This window comes from Leucopleurus acutus (assembly GCF_964270905.1).
Source record: "Leucopleurus acutus genome assembly, chromosome: 1".
NCBI lineage: Eukaryota > Metazoa > Chordata > Mammalia > Artiodactyla > Delphinidae > Leucopleurus > Leucopleurus acutus.
Window position 1 is genome coordinate 180,153,034 of NC_139142.1, and position 12,607 is coordinate 180,165,640.

A 12,607-nucleotide genomic window follows, 5' to 3' on the forward strand; every position below is an offset into this window, starting at 1 on the left:
GATGCTTTATAGTACTTGACACTAGATTCTTTACAATTCCATATAAAAGTTAGGACAAGCCTATAAATTTCTACAGGAATGACTCTTGGAATTTATATTGGGACTGCATCCCATCTACAGACCAATTTGGAGAGAACTGAAATCTTAACACTATTGAGTCTTCTGATCAATGGACATGGGATAACTCTCCATTTATTTAGACCTTCTGTAATTTTTCTCAGCAGTGTTTTATAGTTTTTGGTGTACAGCTCTTATACATGTTTTGTAAACTTGTATTTACAAAAATAAATGAGTATTTTACATATTTGATGCTGTTTTACAATACATGGGATTAAAAAAAAGACTTTATTTTTTAAAATAGTTTTAGGTTCACAGCAAAATTGAGCAGAAAATACAGAGTTGCCAGTTGTCATCTGGGGAAGGCTTGTCTGACATGTGCTGTTCTGCCATTACTGGAAGTTGAACTCCAATCAGCAATTTTTCTCTTGAGAAATGGTATTTCAGAACCACAGTCTAAGGCTCTGGAATGTTCCTTGCTGTTGGGTTAGCCTGTCACTAATGGTCTTTTCCTTTTTAAAATCATTTGTTCTTTTTACTTATACACTCAAAAGGATTTTCTTCTTTTTCCTAAAAAGTCTACAGATTTTATCAGAATATCTTGGCATTGGTTGTTCTGGTTGATGTTCTCAGGTACATTGTGTCCTCTTTCAATATGTAGTTAAAATCTTCAGGAAAATTTTCTTGAAGTATTTCCTTTGTGTTTGTTCTATTCCTTTAGTTTGGTTTTCTTTTTCAGGACTTACCGTTAGCTATATGTTGGGGCTTTTATGCCTTTCACCAATATTTGTCTTTTCTTTTTAATTCTTTCTAATCTTTTAATTTTGATTTATAGAATTTTCCTTTTCACTTTTATTTCTCTTCAGGCATTACTGGGTTTATTTGCTCTTTTGCTTTTTCTAGTTTGGTCTTTGTTTCTAAAATGTTTTTCTATCACCTCATTTCTGAATTTTTCTAATTCTCATTTATGCATTTTTCATAGCTTATATAATTTTCCAAGTGTTCTTTAGCTTGTTTTTAAATAGTATGTTTCAGTGCTGAACAATTTCTGTTTTTGCCATGTGTTTTTCAGTTTTGCTTTCATTTTTGATGGAGTGTTAATCTGTTTCTCCTTTTTTCACATAGTAACTTAGTTTGGGTTTTGACCTTGATAGTTCTCTGATGACCTTTTTTTTTCTTAACATCTTCATTGGAGTATAATTGCTTTACAATAGTGTGTTAGTTTCTACTGTATAACAAAGTGAATCAGCTATACATATATGTATATACCCATTTCTCTGCCCTCTTGCGTCTCCCTCCCACCCTCCCTATTCCACCCCTCTAGGTGGTCACAAAGCACCGAGCTGATCTCCCTGTGCTATGCAGCTGCTTCCTACTAGCTATCTGTTTTACGTTTGGTAGTATATATATGTCCATGCCACTCTCTCACTTCATCCCAGCTTACCCTTCCCACTCCCCATGTCCCCAAGTCCATTCTCTACATCTGTATCTTTATTCCTGTCCTGCCCCTAGGTTTTTCAGAACTTTTTTTTTAATTCCATATATATGTGTTAGCATATGGTATTTATTTTTCTCTTTCTGAATTACTTCACTCTGCATAACAGAATCTGGGTCCATCTTGCTCACTACAGGTAAGTCAGTTTTGTTCCTTTTTATGGCTGAGTAATATTCCATTGTATATATGTGCCACATCTTCTTTATCCATTCATCTGTCGATGGAGACTTAGGTTGCTTCCATATCCTGGCTATTGTAAATAGTGCTGCAGTGAACATTGTGGTACATGACTCTTTTTGAATTATGGTTTTCTCAGGGTATAGGCCCAGTAGTGAGATTGCTGGGTCATATAGTAGTTCTATTTTTAGTTTTTTAAGGAACCTCCTTACTGTTCTCCATAGTGGCTATATCAATTTACATTCTCACCAACAGTGCAAGAGGGTTCCCTTTTCTCCACATCCTCTCCAGCATTTATTGTTTGTAGATTTTTTGATGATGGCCATTCTGACCGGTGTGAGGTGATCCCTCATTGTAGTTTTGATTTACATTTCTCTAATGATTAATGATGTTGAGCATCCTTTCATGTGTTTGTTGGTAATCCGTATGTCTTCTTTGGAGAAATGTCTATTTAGATCTTCTCCCCATTTTTGGATTGGGTTGTTTGTTTTTTTAATATTGAGCTGCATGAGCTGCTTATATATTTTGAAGATTAATCCTTTGTCAGTTGCTTCGTTTGCAAATATTTTCTCCCATTCTGAAGGTTGTCTTTTCGTCTTGTTTATGGTTTCCTTTGCTGTGCAAAAGCTTTTAAGTTTCATTAGGTCCCATTTGTTTATTTTTGTTTTTATTTCCATTTCTCTAGGAGGTGGGTCATAAAGGATCTTGCTGTGATGTATGTCATAGAGTGTTCTGCGTATGTTTTCCTCTAAGAGTTTTATAGTGTCTGGCCTTACATTTAGGTCTTTAATCCATTCTGAGTTTATTTTTGTGTATGGTGTTTAGGGAGTGTTCTAATTTCATTCTTTTACATGTAGCTGTCCAGTTTTCCCAGCACCACTTATTAAAGAGGCTGTCTTTTCTCTATTGTATATTCTTGCCTTCTTTATCAAAGATAAGGTGACCATACGTGCATGGGTTTATCCCTGGGTTTTCTAGCCTGTTCCATCCATCTATATTTCTGTTTTTGTGCCAGTACCGTACTGTCTTGATTACTGTAGCTTTGTAGTATAGTCTGAAGTCAGGGAGCCTGATTCCTCCAGCTCTGTTTTTCTTTCTCAAGATTGCTTTGGCTATTAGGGGTCTTTTGTGTTTCCATACAAATTGTGAAATTTTTTGTTCTAATTCTGTGAAAAATGGCATTGGTAGTTTGATAGGGATTGCATTGAATCTGTAGATTGTTTTGGGTAGTATAATCATTTTCACAATGTTGATTCTTCCAATCCAAGAACATGGTATGGCTCTCCATCTGTTTGTATCATCTTTAATTCTTTCACCAGTGTCTTATAGTTTTCTGCATACAGGTCTTTTGCCTCCTTAGGTAGATTTATTCCTAGGTATTTTATTCTTTTTGTTCCACTGGTAAATGAGTGTTTTCTTAATTTCTCTTTCAGATTTTTCGTTATTAGTGTATAGGAATGCAAGAGATTTCTGTGCATTAATTTTGTATCCTGCTCCTTTACCAAATTCATGGATTAGCTCTAGTAGTTTTCTGGTAGCATCTTTAGGATTCTCTGTGTATAGTATCATGTCATCTGCAAACAGTGACAGTTTTACTTCTTCTTTTCCGATTTGGATTCCTTTTATTTCTTTTTCTTCCCTGATTCCTGCGGCTAAAACTTCCAAAACTATGTTGAATAATAGTGGTGAGAGTGGGCAACCTTGTCTTGCTCCTGATCTTAGTGGAAATGGTTTCAGGTTTTCACCATTGAGAATGATGTTTGCTGTGGGTTTGCCATATATGGCCTTTATTATGTTGAGGTAAGTTCCCTCTATGCCTACTTTCTGGAGGGTTTTTATCATAAATGGGTGTTGAATTTTGTCGAAAGCATTTTCTGCATCTGTTGAGATTATCATATGGTTTTTCTCCTTCAATTTGTTAATATGGTGTATCACATTGATTGATTTGCGTATATTGAAGAATCCTTGCATTCCTGGGATAAACCCCACTTGATCATGCTGTATGATCCTTTTAATGTGCTGTTGGATTCTGTTTGCTAGTATTTTGTTGAGGATATTTGCATCTATGTTCATCAGTGATATTGGCCTGTAGTGTTCTTTTTTTGCAATATCTTTGTCTGGTTTTGGTATCAGGGTGATGGTGGCCTCATAGAATGAGTTTGGGAGTGTTCCTCCCTCTGCTATATTTTGGAGGAGTTTGAGAAGGATTAGGTGTTAGCTCTTCTCTAAATGTTTGATAGAATTTGCCTGTGAAGCCATGTGGTCCTGGGCTTTTGTTTGTTGGAAGATTTTTAATCACAGTTTCAATTTAAGTGCTTGTGATTGGTCTGTTCATATTTTCTATTTCTTCCTGCTTTGTTCTCGGAAGGTTGTGCTTTTCTAAGAATTTGTTCATTTCTTCCAGGTTGTCCATTTTATTGGCATATAGTTGCTTGTAGTAATCTCTCATGATCCTTTGTATTTCTGCCGTGTCAGTTGTTAATTCTCCTTTTTCATTTCTAATTCTATTGATTTGAGTTTTCTCCCCGTTTTTCTTGATGAGTCTGGCTAATGGTTTATCAGTTTTGCTTATCTTCTCAAAGAACCAGCTTTTAGTTTTATTGATCTTTGCTATCGTTTCCTTCATTTCTTTTTCATTTATTTCTGATCTGATATTTATGATACCTTTCCTTCTGCTAACTTTGGGGCTTTTTTGTTCTTCTTTCTCTGTGTGCTTTAGGTGTAAGGTTAGGTTGTTTATTTGCGACATTTCTTGTTTCCTGATGTAGGATTGTATTGCTATAAACTTCCCTGTTAGAACTGCTTTTCTGATGCTCATTTTTGTGGAGGTTAGTTTTCTTGAACTTTTAGGAGAGGGCTTGGTTCAGATAGCTTTTCTGTCTTCCCAGAGCTCCCTCTTTTGGCCTCTGCATGTAGTGTTAAAATATACTGCAAATTGATTTCTGAGGTCATCTGGCTGCTTCTCCTCGTCCACTTTGTATGACTTCATCCTTCTTTCATCCCTGTTGTCCCTGTTCTGTGCCAGTTCTGGTACCCGTCCCAGGGGTTTCTCCTGCTTATGGAGCCCTGTTGTGGGAGGGTGCCCTGGCCTTCACCAGCCCCTTTCAGACTTCACCCAGAGACTCATCTGGTTTGGAGTGGCCAGTACCTCTGCAGTTTTAGCCACTGTTCTCAAAGTGGCCCCTGCACTTTCCTGTGAATGTCTGTGGGTTATTATTAAGGTTCTTCTCTTCTCAGGTCAAGTCCACGGCTCTGTTGCTTTCTTCTACTTTTTTCATAATATCCTGATGATAGACAGGTCATGTGTCTCTTGTTTTTTTTGTCCACAACTGCTTGTATATTGGACTTGTTGGGGATACCTTATCCCTTAGTTTTGTTATAAATATTATCCATGGGTTTCTGATTTTGTATCTCATTGTCCTGCTTTTATCATATGGAGATTCAGAGAGATCCAAAAATTATGCTGCTACTGCTTACCACCATTTTCCCAGAATTTTCAAGATAATTTTTTTAAAATGTGAATCATCGCAGTAAATTTCTTGTGCCCCTTTGTAATCAATTTCCTCCCTTCCCTCCACACCCCACCTTTGTACCCCTCCCCCACAATTGCTGCTCTGTTTTCTATCCCTGTGATTTTTCCTTTTCTAGAACATCATAGATGGAATAGTTCACTATGTAACTTTTTGAGTCTTCTGTTACTTGGCATAATGCTGTTGAGATTCACTCATTATATATGTACCAGTAGTCATTACTTTTTATTGCTGAGTTGTAGTCCATATTATGAATATGCCACAAGTTTTTTATCCATCACCAGTTGATGGACCCTTTAAAAAAAGTTTTCGGCAATTACGAATAGAGCTGTTACATACATTAACGTGTAGGTTTTTGTGTAGGCATGTGTGTTCATCTCTCCTGAGTAAGTGTCTAGGAGTAGAATGTCAGGGTCACATGGCTTATTTGTCTTTTTATTATTGAATTCTTTATATTTTCTGATCACCAGTCCTTTATCGTATATGCACATTTTTTTTGGCAAATATTTTCTCTCAGCCTTTGTTTTGTCTTTTCATTTTATTAACAATGTCAAGGAGCAGACATTTTAAATTTTGATGAAGTCCATTTTATCTTTTTTTTTTAATACTTTTTGTATCTTTTGAAATCCTTGCCTATCCCAAGATCGCAAAGATTTTCTCATGTTTCCTTCTAGAAGTTTTATAGTTTTAGGTTTTAGATTTATGATCCATTTTGAGTTAATTTTTGTGTATAGAGTGAGAATAGGTTGAGGTGGTTTTTATTTTTTTGTTTAGTTTCTTTGTGGGGTTGTTGTCTGTGTGTGTGTGCATGCGGGTGTCCTGTTGTTCCTGCACCATTTGTTGAAAAGTAACCCATTCTTTATTGAATTGCCTTGAGTCCTTCGTTGAAAATCAGCTGACCATGTGTGTGTGGAGAGATGGTCTTTGATAAGACACTTCTCCCCTGTTATGGGAGAATCCTGTAGAAATGCAGAGAGATTCCTAGATTTGGCGAGGGGCTGGGAGGGCGTTCCCAGTTGTTGACTTCTGAGTGAAGCGTGATTCAGGGTGATGAGCGGAGAGTGGTGAGTCAGGAGTGAGCATCGGAAGGTTGAGGAGAGTGGAGACGGTAGGAATAGTGGTTCAGAGAGAAGGAAAGCAGGCCGACCAGAAGGGTGCAGTGCGATTGTTGAGCTGGGTTGAGGGCCTGCTTTGAGGCTGGCAGTAGTAACAGGCCTGCCTCTGTTGTTTCACTTTTGCTGTCTAGCAGTTTGGTTTCAGGCCCATGGAAAGTGGCAACTGGGCTCATCTAGACTGAGGGGTTTTCACAGGCAAGAGTGAAAGAGAAATAGAAATGTTAGTAAAGGTATTTGTCTTGAATAGGTGATACTTTCACTTAGCTCGAAAATCAAAACAACAGAAGAAAGTACACACTGAGAAGGTTTCTCCCCTGGCTTTCCCTCTCCATTTCATTCCCTTCTGTTCCCTGTAGAGCACTTTTATGTTTCTCTTTGCAGTGTTTATTTATGCAGATAAAAGCAGCCGTGACTCTTGTTTTATCCTCCCCCCATCATTTCCTACACAAAGTGCTGCATTCAGGGTCCACTGTCCTGCGCCCTGCTTTGCGCTTTGCTTAGCAGTATAGCCTCTTGCTCTTTCCCGATTGGTAGTTAAGAACTCTTGAGTCATCTTTGTGATGGATATGCCAAAATATTAATAGCAGTTTTGTTTGGAATGTAAAGTAATTTTTAAAATGTTTTTTTGTATTTTCTAAGTTCCTTCAGTGTGCATATGTCACCTTTATGATTAGTAAACTTGGAAAACTAAATTTAGCTCTGTCAACAGACGTCTCCTTCATGCCATCACTTTTCTGAGCACTGAGGATGTGGCAGCAAATAGAATAGGCAGAGGGTCCTGCTTCCTGGCGCTTGGGTTCTATCTCGTGTGGCCTAATAGTCACCAAAGAAGAAAAGAGGAAATGATGGCACGTGTTATGTGTGTAGAGATTTAAAAGAAGGGGTATGACTGTGACCCGCCCTGGGATGTCAGGGAAGGCCTCCTTCAAGAGGGGAGCATTTAGGCTGATGTCTCGGTAACCACAAGGAGGTCATAATCGGGGAAGAAGAGGTTACGAGGCAAGAGCAAGCCGGTGCCAGAGCGCGAAAGTAAGATTGGGATTGTTTTCCAGACCCAGAAACGAGGCCAGTGCCTCTGAGAGGTAGAGGGGTAGAAGATGCAGCAGGGGTCAGTCCTGACCTGGTACTCAGGGAGAAGAAGCAGGATTTTATTTTAAGTGCAACGGGAAACCCTTGAGGAGTTTTAAGAAAGAAAACAGAGCTATAGAAAAGGCTGCAGTTGACAGATGAGTCGGAGGAGAACCTGGAAAGCCCAGTTGGAAGCGACTTTGAAGAAAACCCTGCGGTGTTCAAGGCATCAGGCGGATGCCGAGGTGGAGGGCTGCAAAGAGTTTATTCATTGTTTTTCTGGTGCGCTCTAAAATGTAATCTACCCAAAATGGTAACTCCAGATCTAAGAGATAAATTCAATTTTAGATCAATATACAGTTTAAATTCCAAAGTGAAGAATGCTGTTTTTAAAGATGTGATTTCAAGTATACATTTAAAAGCTATTTTATATTTTAGAGTAGGGAACTAGTACTTAGTTACTTCTTTGAGAATTATTATGCTGATACTGAGGGTGAAATGCAGTGTTTAAATTGGAGCTCAAAAACAAATATTTCCCAACTCATTAAAAGAAAAAAAATAGCTCTGGCTCCGAATTAGCCAGGAAATTTGTGTTTTACTGTTACTAGAACCACAGTGTTCAAGAATATATATAGAGATTCTGAAGAAGGTACATGCTCATTCCATATGGAGGAGATAGGGTGGCTACTAGAAATTTAAAGGAAAGGGTTATAGTCTTGCACTGCTCTGAATAGGAAGGAAGATTGGTGTATTTGTTAGTCAAAATGAAGAGTTAGATTTTTATTATATTGTTTGACAAGTGAAATATTCTAAAATAAAATAATAGAAAATCATGGTCCAGTAGTAGTAGGAAGAACAGTAGCACAGCTAGAGTGACCACTGAGGGACGGAGGCAGTAATACCGTGGTAAACCCTAAGCCTTGTAGGCACACAAGTCTTGGGTTCAAATTCTGGAGTAACTCTTTGTAGCTGTTTTATTGGATGAGATGGTTAAACATTCCAAGTCTCATTTCCTCAGTTGTGAAATATACATCACAAATATACATACCCTACCTCATGGGGTAATGGAGAAGATGAAATTGTAGTCTGGGTAAAGATCTTAGCGCCCTGTCTTCTGGCCCCTAGAAAGTGCTGAGTAATCAACAATAATATAATTAATAATCACTCTAATTTTGTTATCTGTTTACTCATAACCCATAAGGAAAGTATTAATACCCTTATTTTTCTGATGAAAAACCCACTTTGAGAACTTTAAGAAATTTTCCTAAGGTCACACACCTAGGAAATGCAGAGGTAGGATTTAAACTTAAGAAGGTCTGACTTCAGAATTCATGCTTTTTTTGTTTTGTTCTGTTTTGTTTTGCGGTACGTGGGCCTCTCACTGTTGTGGCCTCTTCTGTTGAGGAACACAGGCTCCGGACGCGCAGGCTCAGTGGCCATGGCTCATGGGCCTAGCCGCTCCGCGGCATGTAGGATCTTCCCGGACCGGGGCACGAACTTGTGTCCCCTGCATCGGCAGGCGGACTCTCAACCACTGTGCCACCAGGGAAGCCCAGAATTCATGCTTTTAATCATAACTGCATATCATCTTCTAAAAAGATCCTTTTAAGATTAGAATTCAGATCATTGGATTCAGAGTTGAGAGTGTAAACCAACACATCATAGATTGATTCCCCTATCTTGTCTGTTAATCTGAAGATTTCATACTATATTCTCATATCCTACTTCTATGTTAAAAATAAAAGCTTTATTATATAAGAAAGATATTAAGTAAAAAAATTTTAAACCCATATAAGAAAAGGAAGACATCACTTACAATCACACTGCATAATGGGATCCATCCTGATTTCTCCCCTGGGTGTGTGTATGTAGGTATAGTTCTTATTGGTTCTTTTTTTCCAAAATAAGAATACACCATGCATACTATGTTCTGATTTGGTTTCCTTCCCACTCTCTTATTTTATTATAAATGTCTTTCCATGTCTGTAACCTTATCCTAGTGGCAGCTTACATTGTTACATTGTTGCATTATATAGGTGTGCCGGAATCCATTTACCTAACTCCTTGTTGTAATCTTTAGGTTGTTTAGAGTTTTTCACCATCTTAGCAATACTTTCATGAACACCTTTGGCCACATATCTATTTGCACTTTCTAATAATTTCCTTAAGAGAAATTCCTAGTAATAGCATCGCTGGATTGATTAAAAGGTTGCCACATTTTTTAAAAATAAATTTATTTATTTATTTTTGGCTGTGTTGGGTCTTCGTTGTGGTGTGCGGGCTTCTCATTGCCGTGGCTTCTCTTGCTGGGGACCACGGGCTCTAGGCGCGCGGGCTTCAGTAGTTCTGGCTCGCGGGCTCCAGAGCACAGGCTCAGCAGTCGTGGCACACGGGCTTAGTTGCTCCGCGGCATGTTAGTATCTTCCTGGACCAGGGCTCCCTGCATTGGCAGGCGGACTCCCAATCACTGCACCACCAGGAAAGCCCGGGTTGCCACATTTTTAAGGATACATGTTCCAAATTGCCCTCCAGAAAGGTCACACCAGTGTGCTCTCCTGTGACAGCGTGAGACTACTTCTTCCCTGACACTCACCTCTATCCTGGGGGTTATTTTTGATCTTGCCAGCCTGGTGAAAAAGGGCTATATCTTATGCCTTTGATTACCAGTAGGTGTGTTTATGAACTATTTGTTTTCTTTTCATTGTAAATTGCCTCTTTTTATCCTTTGCCCATTTTATCATGCCTGACTTCTGAGTTTTGATTGGTCCAAAGAAACAATTTTCAGGAGTTTAAATTCTTGGGTGGACTATATTTGATTTCACTTTACAAGCAGTTAAATTTAGGGATTTCAGGTGCACATCCTTTTTATTTTTTTAAAGATCATGAGGAGAAATGACAGATGGTCTATAGTAATATAGGTATCAGAAAAGGCCAAACAACTTGCTCTAAGGATTTGTCTTCTTCCCTCCTACATGTTAAACAGAGACATAACTTTGAACTCATTCTTATGAGTAGGAACTTTAAAAACTCTGATCCCAAGAATGATCGATTGGATCCGTTCCTTTTTGTAATCCATAATTCCTTCTTTAATTTTGAAGATCTTCACAGTCATCGTTGTACTGTTGTACTTTAAAGTACATACCAATTCTGACCCTTTCAGAAAAAAATCCTCAGATCCATCAGGATATACTCACTCCATTTTCATGTCTAATGTAATTCTCTGCTGCTTACATAATTATTTCTGTTTCTTCTCTTCCAGTGGTCAGTTTGAATACAGTTTCTTTCCCAATTGAAGATATTTTCTGGTGGTTCACTATAAAAGCAGTGTTCATAATATAAATTGTATTTTTCTGTTGACATCCATTATAAAATTGAAAATTAACTGCTACTGAGAAATGGGGGTTTTTTGTTGAAGAAGAGTCCAGTGGTAACTGGTTAAACCATCAGCTGAACTCTTCTCACTTGAAAGTTTTAGCCCTTGCCCAGCAGCACAACTGGAGACATTTCTGCCTCTTCCTCTTTTTCTCAAAGTCTGTTCCTTGGACCTCTCAACAACCCTCCCCTGCCCCCACCACAGACTTTTTACCCTCTTGCCTGACAGTTTCCTGCTTGTGGCTTCCTTGTTCTCTATCCCTTCCTCTACCCCGTTCTCCCTCCCACCTGGATTTAAGTTGCTGAAAGACTGTGTTCTGGGCATCACCTTTCTTGAGTTTCATGTTATATAAAACAAATTGGTTTCCTACACAGTTATGAAGTTCTTGTACTGCTTTTTAAATTACAGTTTCCATAACTTAGATTGTATGTATCTGTGATAGAAATAAACTGTTTATAAGGAAAAACAACAGGAGAGTTTCTTCAGCTCTAGATGTAAGGAGTAGATTATTTTTGCTAGATTAAAAATCGTAATACGTTGAGGTCAGTTGATGTACTTGTTCTTAAACTCTATTTTTTTAAAGTTTTCTGTCTTACAATGTAAGATTCAAAGATTTTAAAGTACATGTAACTTTAAGTCCCATACTGTGATTTCTTGTAAATCAGATTTCATGTGTGGTCAAGTATTTTACTTCAAATACAAGAACTATAATAGTAACAATGGTTGTTTTGTTATTGAGATCCATATGCTAAAAGTAAGCATAGATTGTTAATTGTTGCTGAAACCAAGGGTATTCTTACAGAAGCACTTACTAGTTTAAGAAATACTAGCTAGTTAAAATAAATAAGTACGAGAAATAAATTTTCTCTGAATCTAAGTTGATCACTAATAACTATTGTTATCTCGATATTATGACATCTTATGCATGATGGACAGAATTAGGTAAAAATTCATAGAGTGAAAATTTAGTTTCTTGTACTAAATATGCAAATTTTAGATTAAGAAATATTATTTACAAATTATCCAAATATTTCTAATATTTATCATTTTAAAAAAAACATTGTCTTATACCCAGATGGTATAGTTGTAAGCCGTATTTCTTAAATTTAGTTATTTCAAAACTCTAAATTTCATTAAGAAGCTTTTCAAATATAAAGTTAAATATTAATTTGAGTTTAAAGTGACACAAGTTGAATTTGATTATTTATATTAAAAGAAGGCAGCAAAATTTTCAGTAATTAAAGTTCGCTCCGGCTTTAGTATCTGAGTAAAATGTTGTTTTTCTCTGCAAAGTTTGACACTTACCAGTAGAGGGCACTGTTGTAACACGGTAGATGTGTTTTATTGATTCACTAACTCCCCCATCTGCTTTTGCAGTTTGGAAAGTGTTTTTAAAAGCAGTGTTCTCTGTGTAATTAAAATCAGTTCCCTATATAATTAGCAATGGAGCCTTATTCTTTGTGGCAGAGTTTGTGGATGGTGATTTTTTTTTAGCCTGTACTCTTCTATAGCCAGTGCCAGAAACTATTAAAATGCAGAAAGTTATATTGTGGTTTATCAGCACTATATGATAGATGGAAATATACAAAATCACAGTGTTTTATGTAGGTGCTCTGAGCAAATTATTTGATAGGAAACGTTTAAAATTCCTGGTTCTATCTTGAGAAATAGCAGAGTTAATGTGCCATAGTAATAATATCTTGTGTTCAGGTGCCCTGAATAATAATAGAGGACAAGGAATTCTTGCAGGGTTTTAAAAAATGTATCAGCATTAGTGTGCTGCTTTAAGAAA

At 37.4% G+C, this 12,607-nt stretch overlaps 1 protein-coding gene across 1 annotated transcript in view; it reads left to right on the forward strand.

Moving 5' to 3' along the window:
* Nucleotides 1-12,607, forward strand: part of TAF3 (TATA-box binding protein associated factor 3) — a 151,303-nt gene that overhangs the window by 36,304 nt on the left and 102,392 nt on the right. The window lies entirely within an intron of this gene.